Below are 16979 nucleotides of genomic sequence, written 5' to 3'. Positions count from 1 at the left end.
TAAGAGCAGCCTGTTGACTAGGAGCCTTAATTCCAGTATTTCAGGATTCTTCTGTCATATAAAGGCAGTTACCGATAAACAGACTAGATGTATGCTAGAATGGCAAGTCTTGAATCTATATTCAAATTTTTGGCCAAGGGAAAATAATTTCACTGAAGTGTTTTGGTTTTCCATTGGAAAGTGTCATGATTCCATTAGGAAAAGCTTTTTTTGAGGCAACACATGGGGGGGGGAAAGAATGATCATAATATTTCTGCTGTTAAACTGAGATGACATACTTTTGTCTGATTCCTTAGATAATTTTCTGTAGTTACCTGAGCTGCTATATAGTCTCATGTGAACTGAGTCTGCATTCCCTCGTTCACATTTTTCCTCTATCAGCTAATTAATACCATTCAACAAATGATTAAAAAATATTATAGGTTCAATTAAAATGCCCTGTATCTGCCTAACATTTCTTATTTGGGATACTTTTGAACTTTTTATTCCCTGTAAACTTCTTGCTATATTTGAAATTAACAAAATTTTCCACAACAGGGATTGATTGCTGAACATTTTTATAACCCCATTTTTCTTATTCCTCAGATGAAACTGAAAATGGAAATTAACACACCTCAAAATTATTGATTCTATTGTGACACTATACATTGTTTAAAATTATTATTGCTATTATACCTATGATACTTCAGAAAAGTCAAATAAGGTTAATATTTTCAGTCCAAATTATTTTTCTCTTTGAACAATATCAATACCAATATTAAATTATGAACTAGTACAGAAATAGTACTGCAAATTTTACCCGCATAAACATGCACATATTATTTGGAGGACAGACCAGAAGACATCAGAATTGACAAAGGTGCTAAAATTTTACTCACAGAACTTCCAACAATCTATTAAATACATGGTCACAAGCCTTCTTTCAGCACAAGGAATAACTGACAGGCTTGAGGTAATGAAATTATTTGTGTAAAGTGATAAAGCAAATCAAATCTAAATCATGTTACTCTTAATCCCAATCAGATATGCTGGCATATATTCACTGTCTATGTAAGCACACAGAGGTCATAAGGAAGACAAACAACTATACACATTTAGCTAGTCATTAATGACAACGTTTATTGGATTCTGACGTACGAAATTCATCAAAGTAACTTTTTGCTCTGGAGTTTCACAAGGACATGAGCAAAAACTTGTACAGAAGCCTTTTGTCTGCGCTGCACACAACCCATACATTTAAAAAAAATTGAAAGAAAAATCTTTCATTGTTGCAAATTTAATGTGTTGTACTTTTTATTATGAAGATATGTTCATTTCATTGATACCACTATGTACAATGCAAATCTTTCACAATGCCTGCAGACTCTTTCAGTATTCTTGTCAGACCAACATATATACTTACATAATAAGCACCTGGATAATTATAAGGAAGACAAATTTTACACGAGTAGTAGTTGTCATTAGAGAAACACAAGCTATAGTGCCTCTTGATACTCCAATAATATTACACACAGTACAAAATGTAAAACATTTTGCTACCTATTCCCTAGAGAATCTTCTTAAAATCAGGCTCCATTAGATATTCTGAATTTATTAATTTTGCCTTACTGTGCATTATATTATACTTATATAGTTCCTTTTCATCCCATAATGGGATTTTAGGAAACTATTCCCACATTCTGTTAATGCCATTTCAAAAAATTAGTTTGCAGTCAAACACTCAGTCAAACCTGAGTGCAAATGCTACTGCTGAGAAGTCTCTATCACAGTCACAATAAATTTAACCAGCAGAATTTGCTAAGGAAAAAGTTGCTCTTATTATCAAACTGAAAATGAAGAATTCTGTCAAGCTAGCAGGAAGTATAGCTATAATCCTAAATGTGATGATTACTTCTTCAGACAGTTGTACACAGAACTGCTTAAACTACACCATTGCTCCTCTGTATCATAAATATTGAGAAAAAAAAATGTGAATTTTGAGAATTTTTTTCTATGTAGCTATTTCACTAACAACCAGCATTATATCTCAACATCAAATATGCTTACATAGTCTGGATCTGAAATTCTGAACTACTTATCCCCTAAGTATTTTACTGCATAATATTAATTCAAGAAATTGTCAATAAATTGTATTTAAGACTAAGTTTTGATACACCATCAAAAGGAAGTTTTGGGTAACATGAAATGTTTTCATTCTAATTGTACTTATTATAAGTTATGATATAGTCAGGCTCCCACTCCTCACCTTGCATTAATAACAATATCCTATTTTTCAAGGCTAAGGGTGTCCTGTGTAAGTAGTGCAGAAATATGATTAATGAATAACTCTGTAGTAACATTTTAGAAAAGAATACACTCAAAAATCCATGTTTGAAAAGGGTCGCCACAACAAAATTGTTCTCCAAGTTTGTTGTTTTGGTTTGCATTTTTTGGTAAAAATCAGTCATGCCCTTGTAAGTGTGAGGGCACAGCTTACAAAAAAGCACCACTGAAACATTCTAAGCATATTTTTGTTATTTTATTAAAATTTATCCTAAGAAGTTAATGTCAATTTAATCTGTAATTAAACTGCAGTAACCAACAAATATTGTGGAGTTGTAATGCTTTACAGCACAAGAATAGAATGCAGTATAGATTCAATACAATGATATACAATGGAACTAACAAGTAAAAGAATAAAGGAAAAGCAGACTACAAGGGAGAGGCTGGAGTCCATAAAATATAAGCTACACATGGAGATTAGGAGTCCACAGAATGAAGAGGAACTATTAATGCAGGCATCTACATGAATATAACATATAGGCAGGCATGACAGGCTAGACAGAGATGTGTGATGCACAGACTGACCCTCAAATTAAGGACCAAATGGTCACATGGAAGGCAACCTTTTTACACACATCCTTTCTGAATAACATTGTCTTTTTAAATGGAAAGAAAGCCAGTTGTGTTCAAGTTGCACCAGAGTCACTAGCTGGGATGATCTGGTGCAAGACCTGAACTGGTTTGCACTCTTGGTCAGCAAAGGAGCACTAGGGTTCAAGAATCGCTGGGCAATTGAGGAACACCTTTATGGCAAGACACAGAGCAGTTCCCTTGGATAGATAAGAAAATTGAGTCCCTTTTATAAAAGCAAGAACTTCCAAACTTAGAAACTGACAGAAGTTTTCAGAAAGGCTGACTTAAGGGGATAGTTATAATTTCTACAAGTTTTACTAAAGGAGTACTTGTTGTACTGCTGTGTATTATTTGAACACAACTGCAAAGTGATGCAGTAATGCCCAGGTTGTTTCTAATGGAGATTTTGATGGGAGAAGCTTGCTAATAATTGAGACTCAATTGCAACTCAACACCCAGAACAGATGCCAGAAATACAGCAGAACTTCCCTTCTGATCAGGAACCAGTCTGACTTTTATTGCTGCAGTGACTGATTTATCAAGAACTGCATGCATTAATATGGTGGCACACAAGAGTTGCATCTCTTGACGCAACTCAAAAGTGAAGCAGAGCAGGGGAAGAACTTCCCTGCACCCAGTGCAGCCACAACAGCTACTGCTTGTATGTTGAACAAGGCCTTCCTTCTGCACATAAATTAGACAGGCACTTTTGATTTCAGGTTTTTATGCCACAATAATTATTTCCTTTTCCGTGAACAAATTTTAACTAAAAGAGAATCTGCACACATCTTCCCTTTCCCTGTGTGATCTGAAATAAAAACTATTCCCCTGCAGAACTTCACAGAACTTATTTTCCTTCATTTCTTAGATCTGAGATCTACATTACAACTCTGTTTTCAATACCAAAACCCAGTTCTGTTTCTCCTCAGAATCCCATTTTACCCCATATCAGTTGCTTACATGAAAAGGACTAATACCAGGAAACTAATATATTTTTAGCTGAGTTTAATGTGACTTAGCAGCTGGAAACAAGGACAGTTTGTTCCATGAGAATGCCACACAGTACTCCATGGGCACTAGTTTGGAAAGTATTGGTAGAACTTTAAATAACCTTATCCAGCTGGACATGTTTTCCAGGAAACTTTGCCACATTCAGAGCTCCAGTCGGCCTTCACATGCCATGTAATTTTGATTGCAACATATCCCTCACACTCAGAACAGAGTTGTCAGCAAGAAAAAGCCCCCACATCAAGAGGGAGACAACCCAAGCCAGTAGAAGCAGTGGGAGGTTCTGCAGGCTCTGCATTGTAGTGATGCAAGGAGATGCAGAAAACAAGAAAATGATAGGAGTCATACATTTAATCATTCCCTAAAGAGAATAAAAATAATCAGTTTACAATTGTCCACAAGCAAAATTACATATAATATTTTCATTGTGCAGTTGGATTAATGATAAGGGAGTGAGGAACTGAAGCAAGTTTTCCAGAGAAGTGGTGGATGTGCCATCCCTGGAAGTTTTCAAGGCCAGGTTGGATGGAGCTCTGAGCAACCTGTTCTAGTGAAAGGTGTCCCTGCCCTTGGCAGGGGGTTTGGAACTAGACAACGTTTAAGGTCCCTGCCAACCCAAATTTTTCTGTGATTCTATGATTCTATAACTTTAAGCCTCCAGACTGTAAGATCCTTTTCACTTAATCCAAGAAACGGTGTTGTGGAGTTTATGGCAGCATTTCTTAACCTATGCTACACAAAGGACCACTTTACTCTTTTGAAAAATACCTGTAGATCATCGTGATACTCTTTCTTTTCCTGCAAAAACAGCTGGAAATTTCCATGTTCATGCATTTTTCCCAGTTGGTTTCTTCTACATGTGTGAGGCCCTGGGGTAGAGTTAAGTGGTTTTTTAAGAGTCTGAGGAACTGCAAGCCATAGGCTTCAATTAACAAACATAGAAACAGTTATAATCCTACAAAATAACTTTTGCAATGTCCCATAGCAATATACAACATGCAAACTACTAACAAGCTATCTACACCATTGAAGTGAGGCCTTTGCAGATGATTCCTGATGCCAAGCTAAGAAGTACAAAAAGCCAAAGCATAATAAAACAATCAGGTAGGAAGGATTTTTTTCTGTTTCTTTGGTGTTTCTATTGAGTTTTTTTCACTTCTATGATTTGGAAAATTTCTCAAATTAATCATAGTCTGAAAGGGGCAAGATTTTCAGTTCCATGCCCTAAAAGTGTTGACATTTACTATCCCCATTTTTCTGACATTCAGTAAATTAACCAGTGTAAGTTTAAAACTACTTTCCAGCCACTAGAAATGAGCAAAACAGAAAAGTCATTCTGGTTGATTACTGTTTTGAAATTATCCTATTTTCCTCCTAACACAGGTCAGTGCTAGCCAGCACTCCCCTTTCCACACCAGGGAGAAAAGCATCCATCAATCCCAGCAGTAACTTCAGTGGCATTTGTATTTCCATCATATAAGCAGAGTCTGTTTCCTCATTAGCTGGGATACCTGCAGCACCGTGGGAATGCAAAGCATTCTGTACTGCTGAGCTCCACCACTGACTCACAAGGGCAGCAAGTGTTGTTTTTTGCAGACCTTTGAGCAGGACATCAGAATAAAACAAAATGCCCTGCCTCCTTATACTTGTTTATTTTTATACTATAAATATAGTTAAGTTCATTGGGGAGCTTTTGAGTTCACCTTCACTTCACTATGAGTGATTTAGCTCCCATGCAACTCAGGTAAAACCAGAGATAATGGAAAGATCAGCTTTGTGCCATATCTGCCTGATAGCCATGCATGAGTTAATTCAGGCGACATTAAGACCCAGAGACGCTTCAGCAAACAACCTAAAGGAGATGTAAAGCCTAGTACACAAAGCTAAACATATAACCTATTTTTAGCAGAATATGCAGTCATATTTCAAGCTTGTATTATTGTACAGGAGAGCTAAAGAGCATATTAACTTCCCTCTAGTGAGCCTAATTTCATTTTCAACTGCTTTTCCTCACTTCAAATTTGCAATTCAATGCAATCAATTTCACTTTGGTTAAACAGTTTAATGTGCTCTAATAAAAACAGGCAATTGATATTCTAATTCTGTTGTATTGAAACTAGCACTGTATTATGAACACACATGACAAAATATAGCAAGTACTATGGCAGCTACTTAAGAATAATTTTTCTTCAGTTGTTTGTTTGAGATATAACAGCAGCCTTTATCGCACTTTTAATTTCAAAGGACTAGAAGGTACTTTACAAATGACACCTTTAAATACCAAATAATCCTAATTTCTGTTTCTGATATACATCAGGGTAGTCTTCCAACACTTCGCAGCAGTATCATATCATAATTTAAGGACCAGTCTTGTAAATACTTTTTGTGTACTAAATGTTTCACTGGGAGCTGCTGACAGGATCTTGGTCAGCAGGTAAAGACTGCCATTCTAGTTTTATTGATGCTGCATGGAGAAAGACTATATAGAGGTACAATATAATTGAAATATCTGGATTCGATAATTTTTCAGAAAATCTTTTCTGAGGAAGTCTCAAAAACTTCTTGCCTTCTATTGACAGGGGAGGAATGAAGTGTTTTCCAAATTTTTGTTGTGTGATTTGTTGTGGTGCTGCAAATTGTTTTATACAGCATAGTTATCTGTCTAAATAATCTCACAAAGAAATAAACAAACAGGAACACTAAGTAATGTCCTTAATTACCATTAACTAATGAGCAGAATCTTGTTTTTGACTGTTCTCTGTGTTTAGTCATCAAACATACCTGCAGTATTGGTTCAGTATTGATTCTGGACAAAGACTATCATCTAAGAAAACACCCATTACACTCTAGTATTCCTTGCTGACTTTCCAGCATGATTTCAACAATCTTGAAGCTTATAAATCTTGAAATCTGATTAAATCACCATCTGATACATCAGATGTCAAATCAGGCCAGTGCTTTACCTTCTGGGGCTTGACCTTTCTTGACAAAGTTTCATTAATAGCAGAGGCAATCCTGCTGGAAAGGGCTGAAAAAACATGGAGCACTAAAATGCCCAAAGGAAACCTGAGTATACCCATCACTTAATGCATTTGGAGAAATCCTTAATTTGTGTGTTTGAAGCCAGATCTTCTGAGAATCTAAATCTTGACTCCCACTCTAATTTTCCAAACAAATTTTTTGACGCATTCCTTTGTTGCCCTCAGAAATTATGAAAGCTCATGAAAACATCAAATAGATTTAGAGTTGGTTTACTTGTCTAGGTTTCTTTTCCAGGCAGATCATTATATTCAATGCAAAGGTTTTTGAATTATATTTGCAAATGTGAGCAGGATCACCTTCAGAAGGATTAGTGGATTTGCATTGATGAAATATTGAAATACACAAGACATGTAATTATTAGTCTCACAGTTGATATTTCTCTCCCTTACAAGTGCTACCTGCTAGCATTGATTTAATTTTTTTTCTTCTGAATTAAGGCCAGATTAATTATCTTACAGAAAGCCAAGCTTATTTATGAATCAATTACCTCCTATGTGTGTTTTATGCTGTTATTTTTCTGCATTTCTCAATAAATGAGAAGCTATTAAATTTGGACAAACATTTTTACAGATCAGTTGGTAGGCAGGCAACAATGACAGTATTGAATTATTTCCATAGAAATGAGCTAATTACCTCTGTCTGTTTGTGGCAAAATAGTTTTAAAAGTGTTTTGCATATGTGTTGCCAATCTGGTAGGCAGAGATAGTTGCAGGAAATGCAATTAATAGATAAACATGAAACCAAGTATGGGCACAATACAGTTGTGTTCTGAACTGCTCAGTTATTTTGTTAACTTATCCCTTGTGTAATTCTTAATCAATAAATCAAGAATAACATCAATATTTTTTTCTCAGAATTGCCCACTCCGGGTATTTCACAGGATTATTAAGAATTTTTCTGATCTCTGTTGGTTTTAGTGGTGATTTCAGCTGAAGCACAATTAGATCCTGAGGGCTTGTCCAAATATCAAGTCAGGTATGTGAGCAGAAATCACATAAATCATGCCTAAAAAAGGAGCATGACATACCCAAGTTGGTATAGTAAGCAATAACTATTAAACACCTAGAGTGTGTCACAATATGAAAAAAAAATGCACTTGCTCAAGCAAATATTCACTTCTTCAAACCACACATTGCTTTGCAACTTCACCATCAATAACTCTCTTCCCTGAGTCAAGACCACCTCATTTTCAGTAAAAAGACAAAGCAACTGAAAGGTGCTTCAAGTTAGTAGGTTCAAAAGCTAAACCAGGATCAAATGCTAATTATAAAGCAGTAGCTGCTCTATAATTAAGCATTAACACACATGAAGCTTGCTTTCTTTTTACAAGTTTTATATTTTAAAGGACATAAGGGAGGACACATTTGGGGGGCATTTACAAACAAACAAAATAGAAAGAAACCCAGTAATCTACTGGATAACCAGACACCAATACAGCAATCCAGCCACAAATCTATCTAAATACAAATGTAATCTAAAGAAATATTGTCATCAAGCAAAAAGTATAAGAGGAAAAGGCCACAGATGGGCCTTCACAGTTCTATTTTTGGTCATCTTATCCAGTGCAGCTATATATTGTGACCCATTACAAGACTCAAGCTCCAGGACTGAGCTGTCTAAAGAGACGTTTGCCAACTTGAAGACGCATACCTATTTATATATTCTCTTTTTAAAAATTTCATCAACATACAATTAAAAAAATGTTTTAAAAATTAATTTCAATCTTTCCATATACTTACTCCAGTCTATCTTCTGGATCTCTTCCATATTTTCTCTTTTAATATCAGGATTTCTTTTGAAACCATGTTTTCTTCTACTATCTAATAACTATAAGTCTGCCATATCTTCTTTATTCATACTGGACTATGCTGTGTCAAAAGCCTACTTGACTCATCTACTGTCTATTTTCCTGCCCTCTCAGTCTCTCACCTTTACTCACACTTCTGGTTTCAAAGTTGATCTATAAAAAACGTTCCCTTCCTGATTATAGCTCCTAATTTCATTCAGTGCCTGCTATAATTCTTAATTACCTAACTATAAATTAAACTTTACCACATTTTCTGAAACATCTGCCACAAAAGAAGTGCTCCAAATAAACTTGTAGTATTACTGAATATGTTGCTATTAACTACAGTCTCTCACACAACTATCTCCATTTCTATCCACATGGAGTACATCTTTCTCTTGGATTAGCTGGTAAATCTTCTGGGATGGGAACAGTGTTTTGGTTTGGTGTTTGAAGAACTCTGAAGAGTAGGTTTCAACTACTCTGAGACAGATGATAGTTTAATTTAAAGAAACTTTAATAATTCATAGGGATAAAGGTTCCCTATAGAATCTGACATAATTAATTCTGCACTGAGGCATTCAAAAATTCTTCCTTTCTTCAAACTGGACCTCAGTTTGCTTAAATATGGGGCGAGTCTGTCCCACAGACCACTTAGTAGCAAGCAATAAAACCAAACTTTATTGGAAAGAAATTTCCCTACATGACCCTCCTCATGTACCTGCTCAGCAATGCTGAGCTCTGCACCCCTCAGCCAGATCTAGGACCAAGTTGCAACATTTGAAGACGCGAAACATCCCTGGGGGCTGTGTGAGCACAGGTCTCCATGCCTGCACAGTAAGCTGTCACAGATGCACTGAACAGGCTGCTGATTAGTTAAGCAATTGCCACAGAGCTCGAGTTATGATTACAGACAGTCCTTGCTACCAGACACCTACTGCTTTAACATCAGCAATGAAGATGAGTCACTAAAACTTGGGAGCATCATTGAGCAAGGGCTGAGACAAATATCGATGTCTGCTGCAATGGTGTATGCTCTGACAACTAAGAGAGCACTGCCCTGGGGTGTTCTCTGCATTATTATCTCTCCCCCATGTCTATCTCAAATATTGAAACTCCATTCCTGCTGAGGGTTCAAAGGAAGAAGGAATTTTGCCCCTTCACTTTCCTCCAGCAGCCTGCTTATTTCAGAAGACTTTATCAATCTATCCAGGCCTGAAACATTATTTACTGGGGTCCTTCCCCTGACATTACTAATTCAGCTCCTCTGAGCTTTTCCCAAGAAGCAGCAGCAGATTTATAAATTGGCTTGATTCATACACTGCCACTCACACTCTGAAGGGTGGCTATGATCCTATCATATGAATTTCAGCGTGGTACAACCTGGGAAAGTTATGGTTAGCAGCAGATAAACAGAGATGGTCTGTCTGCATATTTGGGAAGACAACTTTGCACTTCACATTTGGTTAGAAAATTATCCTTGTAGTCCTCAGACATATTCATTCAATGTGGTACTACTTTTTGACAATTGCACCAAAAAAAGTTTTCCCATACTATTTTTTTAAATGGGATTTTTCTAGCTCTGGAAATATTGTTTCTATTTATATATTTACCAGCAATAATCCACATCCTTTTTTTACTTTTGTCTTTTGGGGAGTTTTCCCTGGGATAGATTGTCCCAGGCAAAGTAGGCAGGGATGGAAGAAGTTATAGAGGTAGAATCTCTGATTGGTGTGTACGTGAAAAGCACAAAACTGAGCACACATGTATAAAGAATATAAAAACAGCTGTATTCCCCTTAAAACAACGTCTTCAACACAATTTTGGATTAAATATGTATTCAGAACAAATAACAGAAAAAATTAAATAGGCCAGTATCTTAAACTCACTTTTTTTAAACTTCTCAGTGATGTCTCAGTCTGATGCAAATTGACAATATAATTGATTTATTACAGTACCAGGACTTGTAGATAAAACTAGACCTCTGCAGATTGGCAGAGGACACTATGGCATCTTTATCCCCATGTCAATCCACAAATCTCAGAGTAGTAAATTGCAGAAAAATGTTTAAAAACTCCCACTATGTTCCATTTGACACAGATCTGTCAATCCTGTTCTGTGCAAAGATGGCTTTAGAACTAGTGAGACTTGTTCAGCCACCAAGTATATTTATTTCAGATCCTGTATTACTAGACAGTGACAGAGAACTTTTTTTGTTGGTCTTGTTTCCAGCCACAATGAACTTCTCCCGCTTTTCTCCTCCAAGCAAGGTGAACCTTCAGGCAGACCAGGAGGTGAAATTGAAGAACAGCTCTTTGGAAACACTTTCTCAAGACATCCCCAGATATCCCTGGCTACTCAACATTCTGATCCGCGACGTGTTTCTGAACAAGTTAAGGAGATTTGTTTTCCACCTGCAATCAGCCTGTGAATTACCTGTGTGCTTTCAGTGAATTATCTGTGTGCTTTCACTGCTTTAATTGAATGGATAGTTGGCACCTGATACTGATGCCCTGTGCCAAACACTAACAGCCCAAAGCTTGTTCAAACTACATCTGATGACATCATTCTCAAGTAGAACTGTGTGCAAACACTGAAGCAGAGATGGGTTTGCGATAACACAGACTTCCCCAGCTATCATGAGCATTATTTCTTAGGAAGAAAAAATGAATACATTCCAAAAATGAACAAGATGTAACAGAGGCAAATTAAATGCAGATGACAAGATGTCACAATTTCAGGCATCAATTGCTCAAATGTAAATGCGATATCCTAATCACCACGTTCTGCTAACAAGTCTTTAATTTAAACCAGAGCCCTCAAGTCAGAAAACACAGAGTGATTTCAGTAGGTGCTGTGAACATGTAGCTCATTGTAAACTCCCTCAGAAACTTGTTCTGAACCAACGAGGAAAAACACTTTCTCCCTCTCTTTCTTCCATTTAGATTCCTAAATAGAGATTTTTTTGAAGCTTGGAAATACCAAGTTTGAGAACCTTGAATAAAAGTTCTCACAAAAATATAACTTCTGCATGTGCCAATTCTGTGATAATCCATTCAAATTCTGCAAAAAAAGATGCATTTAACAAAAACAAAACAAAAACAAAACAAAACAAAACACCCCAAAACCAAAACAACCTCACCAACTGATGCCAGCACTGTGTTAAAAGGATGCCACCTACCGGGCACCTCATCAACCTCTAGCAAGAGATCCGGAGAGGTAGGTGAAGTAGATCTGACAAAACTGAAAAAGACTGCTTTTTAGGGTAGCTCCCTAAAACTGGACTAAGAAAATTCAAAACTAAAACCTCTCAGTGCTCCTTAAGCTTGGGGTTTCCCACAAACTCAAAGTTTTCTTTTATTTTCTGTCAGCTTTCTTATGCCTCTTTTTTTCTCTTGTAGTAGTAGTAGCAGCAGCAATAGCCATATTTCATGAGCATTTATTCTTTTATTTTCCTATTAACTCTTTCCCCCTGGTGCTTCTATTCCTGATGAGAAGGCTGCATCTTAAAATCTGTTTACCATTCTTTCTGTTCTCCTCCATTAGCCTAACGGGTACTGTCCAGGCTTTCCATTGAAAATGGAACAAATAAACAATTAAAAAATGCAATATATGCACAGACATGCAGAGATGCACACAAGCAAACATGATGGAATTAATATCAAGTTTTAGGGGAAAATCAGGCTTTGCTTTAGGCTTTGCTTGGTGTGGTCAAAAATAAAAGTTAAAAAAGAAGTTTCATCTTTGAGTATATATTTCCTGAGTTTGTGAGATCATTTCAACCCTGTTATTTAATGGTTCAGCCACTACATTCTGCCTCAGCTATTGGGTTTCCTTCTTATTTACAATATTGTTTTCTAGTGGGAAACTGCCAAGTATACTTATGTCTAGCATCCTTTCCAATTGTGGAGTGCAAGATACCAGAAAAATCCTCAGAACTGGAATGAGTTTATAGTCTCCATTATTAAACATAAACCTTCAGAAAATTGTGTAGCTGTTGCCCATGTCTTGTTAAAGAGTACCAACAAAACAGAGGGACACATTCTCATTTACCATTGAGATCAATTTATTTTATTCTAGCAGAGTCAAAAGACTTTGAAGCAAACATGGATTACATTTATAACTACTTTCTCTGGATTCCTTTTCACTAACAGATTAATGCAAAGCAATATTAATTATATAAGTAGATTTTAGTGTTGTGTTAGATCCTCATTTTCACAATCTTCACTGTTTGCTACATTGACAGTACAAAGAGGACTTCATATGAATCAACTCTTTTTAAGTAAGAGTTAAGGCTTTAATATAAGAAGTGTGATATACAAGGGGTCACAAAGTTGGTTTACTTAGTTTTAATAGAAGTATCAGTATGCCTTCTAAGAGTATCCTTCTTTTTGTAATTGGAAGAAGTATTTGGTGCAGTAACTGATGTGGTAACAGTACAGATGTGCTTTTTATCCACCAACACACATTTACTTCTTCTCACCCAAACCAGGGTGTGCCTACTTACCTTGTTCAAACTTTCACACTCCTTGGGAGCTCTATGATATTTTGCTATTTCATTCCTTTGATGTAGCACAGCATATAGACCATACTTTAAGAGTGTATTTCCTAGCTACAGAAACCCCTAGTTCTACCTCAATAAACAATGTAGATAGATTTCCCTTTTTCTGCTCTTGGGAAAAGTCACATCACAGGAGTTAGCTTGTTTACTCAAAAGTTTTTTGTTTCTCCTGTCTGTTTGGCAGTGCTTCTTACTTGCTCTTTTTGCCTTAAAATTTCACATAAGATGAGGATACTATGGAAAATAGTTTGTGAAATGTTGTTTTAATAAAATTATAAGAAAAAAAATCTAAATTGCTGATTTTAAAGAACACCAAATATACCTTCTCAAACTTCCCACCCTCATGCTTTGTCCATACCTAAGGATTATCCTGAAATATGAAAGACAATTAAGAAAGAGGAAACTGCTCAGGAATAATCATGTACAAATTAAGCAAAATGGAGAAAGAGGAAAGGCAGTTTATGACCAGATCTCTCTCTCAAATAGATGTGTGGATATCTTAAGGGGTCTCCAAAAGTCTCTCTCTCCTGTTTTACTTTTAACTGGGAGCTCTTCATACATAATCCTATTGCTTTGGGATTCAGCAGATTTTGAGGAAGTCAGTGTACCAAACAGGATTTCACCACTATGATATTCCTCTCTTTATAAACAGACATTGACACAGGTATGAAAGCCTATGAGAATTCTAGAGTTGTCTTAAGTATGGTAAACAAGTATCTTAAGATATTTTAAGGATAGCCTATTTTAAATACTTTGAATAAGAGATCACATCTTGTATTAGTTCCTGTCACAGAAAAACCTGCCCCTGACACATTTCAGTCTCTCTGATAGGATGGCAGTTCTTTCAGCTATGGGAACTACCTCATGCCCTAGCAGCATTTCATTTCTTTTGCAGTATGTAAAATCTGCTCTTAAAAAAAATAGCTTAAAAGGAATCAAAGTATGAAGAACAGAGATGTACTTCTTTTATCAGGCTAATGGTAATGACCCTTAGAGAAAATGTAAGTTCTTCATGGACTAGGATTAAACCTAAACACTAACAGATTGGCTGTCAGACTGCCACCTTCTTGAAGATTGATGAGTTTTATTCAGCAGCATTAAGATCACTTTAACATAAGCCCTCAATAGTATTCTAAGTATGACAGCTTTAGCTTATGGGGTTTTTTTAAGTCTAAGGTACTTAAAATACTGTATTGTTTTCCCTTTCCACCTTTGCTTTTATTAATGGATTACATTTTTACCAAAGACTCTGAGTTCAATGTTGCTAAAAGATCTTCAAAAGGAAAACATGGCACTTGCCTGTAACACTTTATGTGTTTGTAAATCACTGGCATCTATATGTCATATAAGGTCTCTTCTTTTGGAATTAAATTCATAAAACCAAATTTGTGTAATAAAATCATAATTAAAGTCTCCCCAGATTATAAAGGTAACTCCAAAGTTAGAAACCACTTGCATAACCTTTATTTAGCCTTTTTGGGAATAGTTACTACAGTTTTAAATGCTAGTTCTCACACTTCTTTTGCCCTTGGAATCCTTCTTCCCTGGGTTTTTAAGGATGAACAGTGCCCACTTAAAGAAAAGTGATTCAATACTTTATCACTGGTAGTCAGTGGATCTCATTTATTGTACCACATAAAACATTTCATGGTAAACAGATTTATTAATTTCTCTACATGGCTTTTTCCTTGGTGCTCATTTCTGCAGTATAAATGCTTCACTGACAAATAATTAACCTCCAAACTACTGCTGTTTGGTGAGAGATAGCATTATTATGATTCCACAATGTTGCATTGATGGGTTGGCTTTTTTTTCCTTAATCAAAGACTTCTAAAACTTATTACCTACTTTCAGTAGCTCAGCATGTCATACACATGAAGGATGAAGAAGCAATATCTAAGACATGGAAGGAAAAACATTTAAAAGATAGCTGACAGTGAATTGTGCTTTTGTTAATATTGCATAAATGTACATCACTATTGCAATGTCCACAGCTCATGGAGCACATCCTATAGACGTATTTTCCCATGGAATGTTGCCTTTTATTTCAAGATAAACTGTGTCTATTTTCTAAATTTCCTAGGCCATTTTTAAATTGTGCTAAAAAGCTTATTCCTCCTTCAGGTTCCTGCAGAGATGACATAATTTCTGCTATTTAGCAGATGAGTTGCTTACCCTACTCTGAGTTTAATTTCCTTTGGAGAGATCAGTGCTTTCAGCTCTTTTCCTTTTTTTCCATTTTTGGATATGCCTGGATGCCTCCTTTCGAGACCATGGTAATTCCCTGAGTCATAGAACAAAACTGGCTGTAACGGACCTCTGGAGATAATCTACTAAGCCTCCTGCTCAAAGCAGGGCTAACTTCAAAGCTAGATCTGCCTATTCTGGTCATATCCAGCCTAGTTTGAATCTCCACAAGGAGGGGAATTCCACAGCTTCTCTGGGCAATCCATTCCAGTGCTCTACTGTTACCACTCATCTGCTTGCTAATGATTTGGATCTGACTGTGATTTCTAAATGTCCCCAGTATCATGTGATTAACACTATTGGATTTTGGTGGCATTCACTCTGGTAAGAGTGTGAGACATTCTGCTATTCCAAGACCTTTCTTCTTTGATATATCATGTGCAAACAATTTACCAGCAGATTTTCTGAAACACTGCCTTCTGGATAAAGTGTTGGAAAGCACTAATTAGCTGCTCTCCTTGTCCTATCAGGCTTTCTAGTATCAAACTGTGCATCTAACATAAGGAATGTGGTTGTTACAGAGGGCCTGGAAGTGATGACATTTAGCATTAGTGGGTTTTGTTCCTGCATGATTGCATGATTGTTCTTGTGTTGGTTTGTTCTTGATTCACTACCCTAAAGATCTTTAATATCTATGACTACATGGGACACCCTATCATTTTTCTTCTCTACTGCCATCATCGAGTGCACCCTTTCCCATGGCTTCTTCACTTTTCTAATTAACATCTTTATTTTCACGGGGCTCACAGAGGAAATAGCTATCACAGAGCAGTGCAATTCTAGTACTGCCTTCTAGGTAGATTCTGCAGCAAGAAGTTGACATCCTCTGTTTTCAAACACACTCATAAACCATTACACAGACCTGCCAGGCCAAATATTCTTTTCCAGTTTTTTCTGCTTTTAATGTATTTATCAAATTTAATGTAGAGCTAACCTTTCTATGCAAAATTATTTCTGCAGGAGTGTCAGTTATAGAGATATCTGGATGTTTACTTGTATCTTTGGACTTTCACCTGCAGAGAATAAATGTTCTTGTATATTACTAGCCATGCTGTATGCCACAGATTCATTTTTTCCTAAAGTTAGTCCCAAAGCTTGTCCCAAATATTGATGCTCATTTTTATGGCTACTTTTTCCTAATTTATTGGAAAAGATGTATATCTCACCACTATAAATCTCCATTTTTTTAACATCAACATTTGTGTTGGCTGCTTTCCCCAGCAACATTCTTCAGCTGCACACTTTTCACCTTTGATCTCCTTGGTTTGCTTTGCAGTATTTAGCACACATATTCTTAAACACCTGCTTTTCATTTTTCATTTTATGATACTCCCATGGTCACTGGCAACTTGCTGGTTTTGTGGCTCTGGACCATGCTTCTAACACGAACTTTGGTTGGTGCTTCTCTCTGGGACTGTGCACACGAATGACAGCTGACCC

At 36.4% G+C, this 16979-nt stretch overlaps 1 protein-coding gene across 2 annotated transcripts in view; it reads right to left on the bottom strand.

The window, feature by feature from the left end:
- Positions 1-16979, bottom strand: part of CALCR (calcitonin receptor) — a 158909-nt gene that overhangs the window by 130336 nt on the left and 11594 nt on the right. The window lies entirely within an intron of this gene.

This window comes from Anomalospiza imberbis, chromosome 1 (genome assembly GCF_031753505.1).
Source record: "Anomalospiza imberbis isolate Cuckoo-Finch-1a 21T00152 chromosome 1, ASM3175350v1, whole genome shotgun sequence".
NCBI lineage: Eukaryota > Metazoa > Chordata > Aves > Passeriformes > Viduidae > Anomalospiza > Anomalospiza imberbis.
This window is presented reverse-complemented; position numbering and strand designations above follow the sequence as displayed.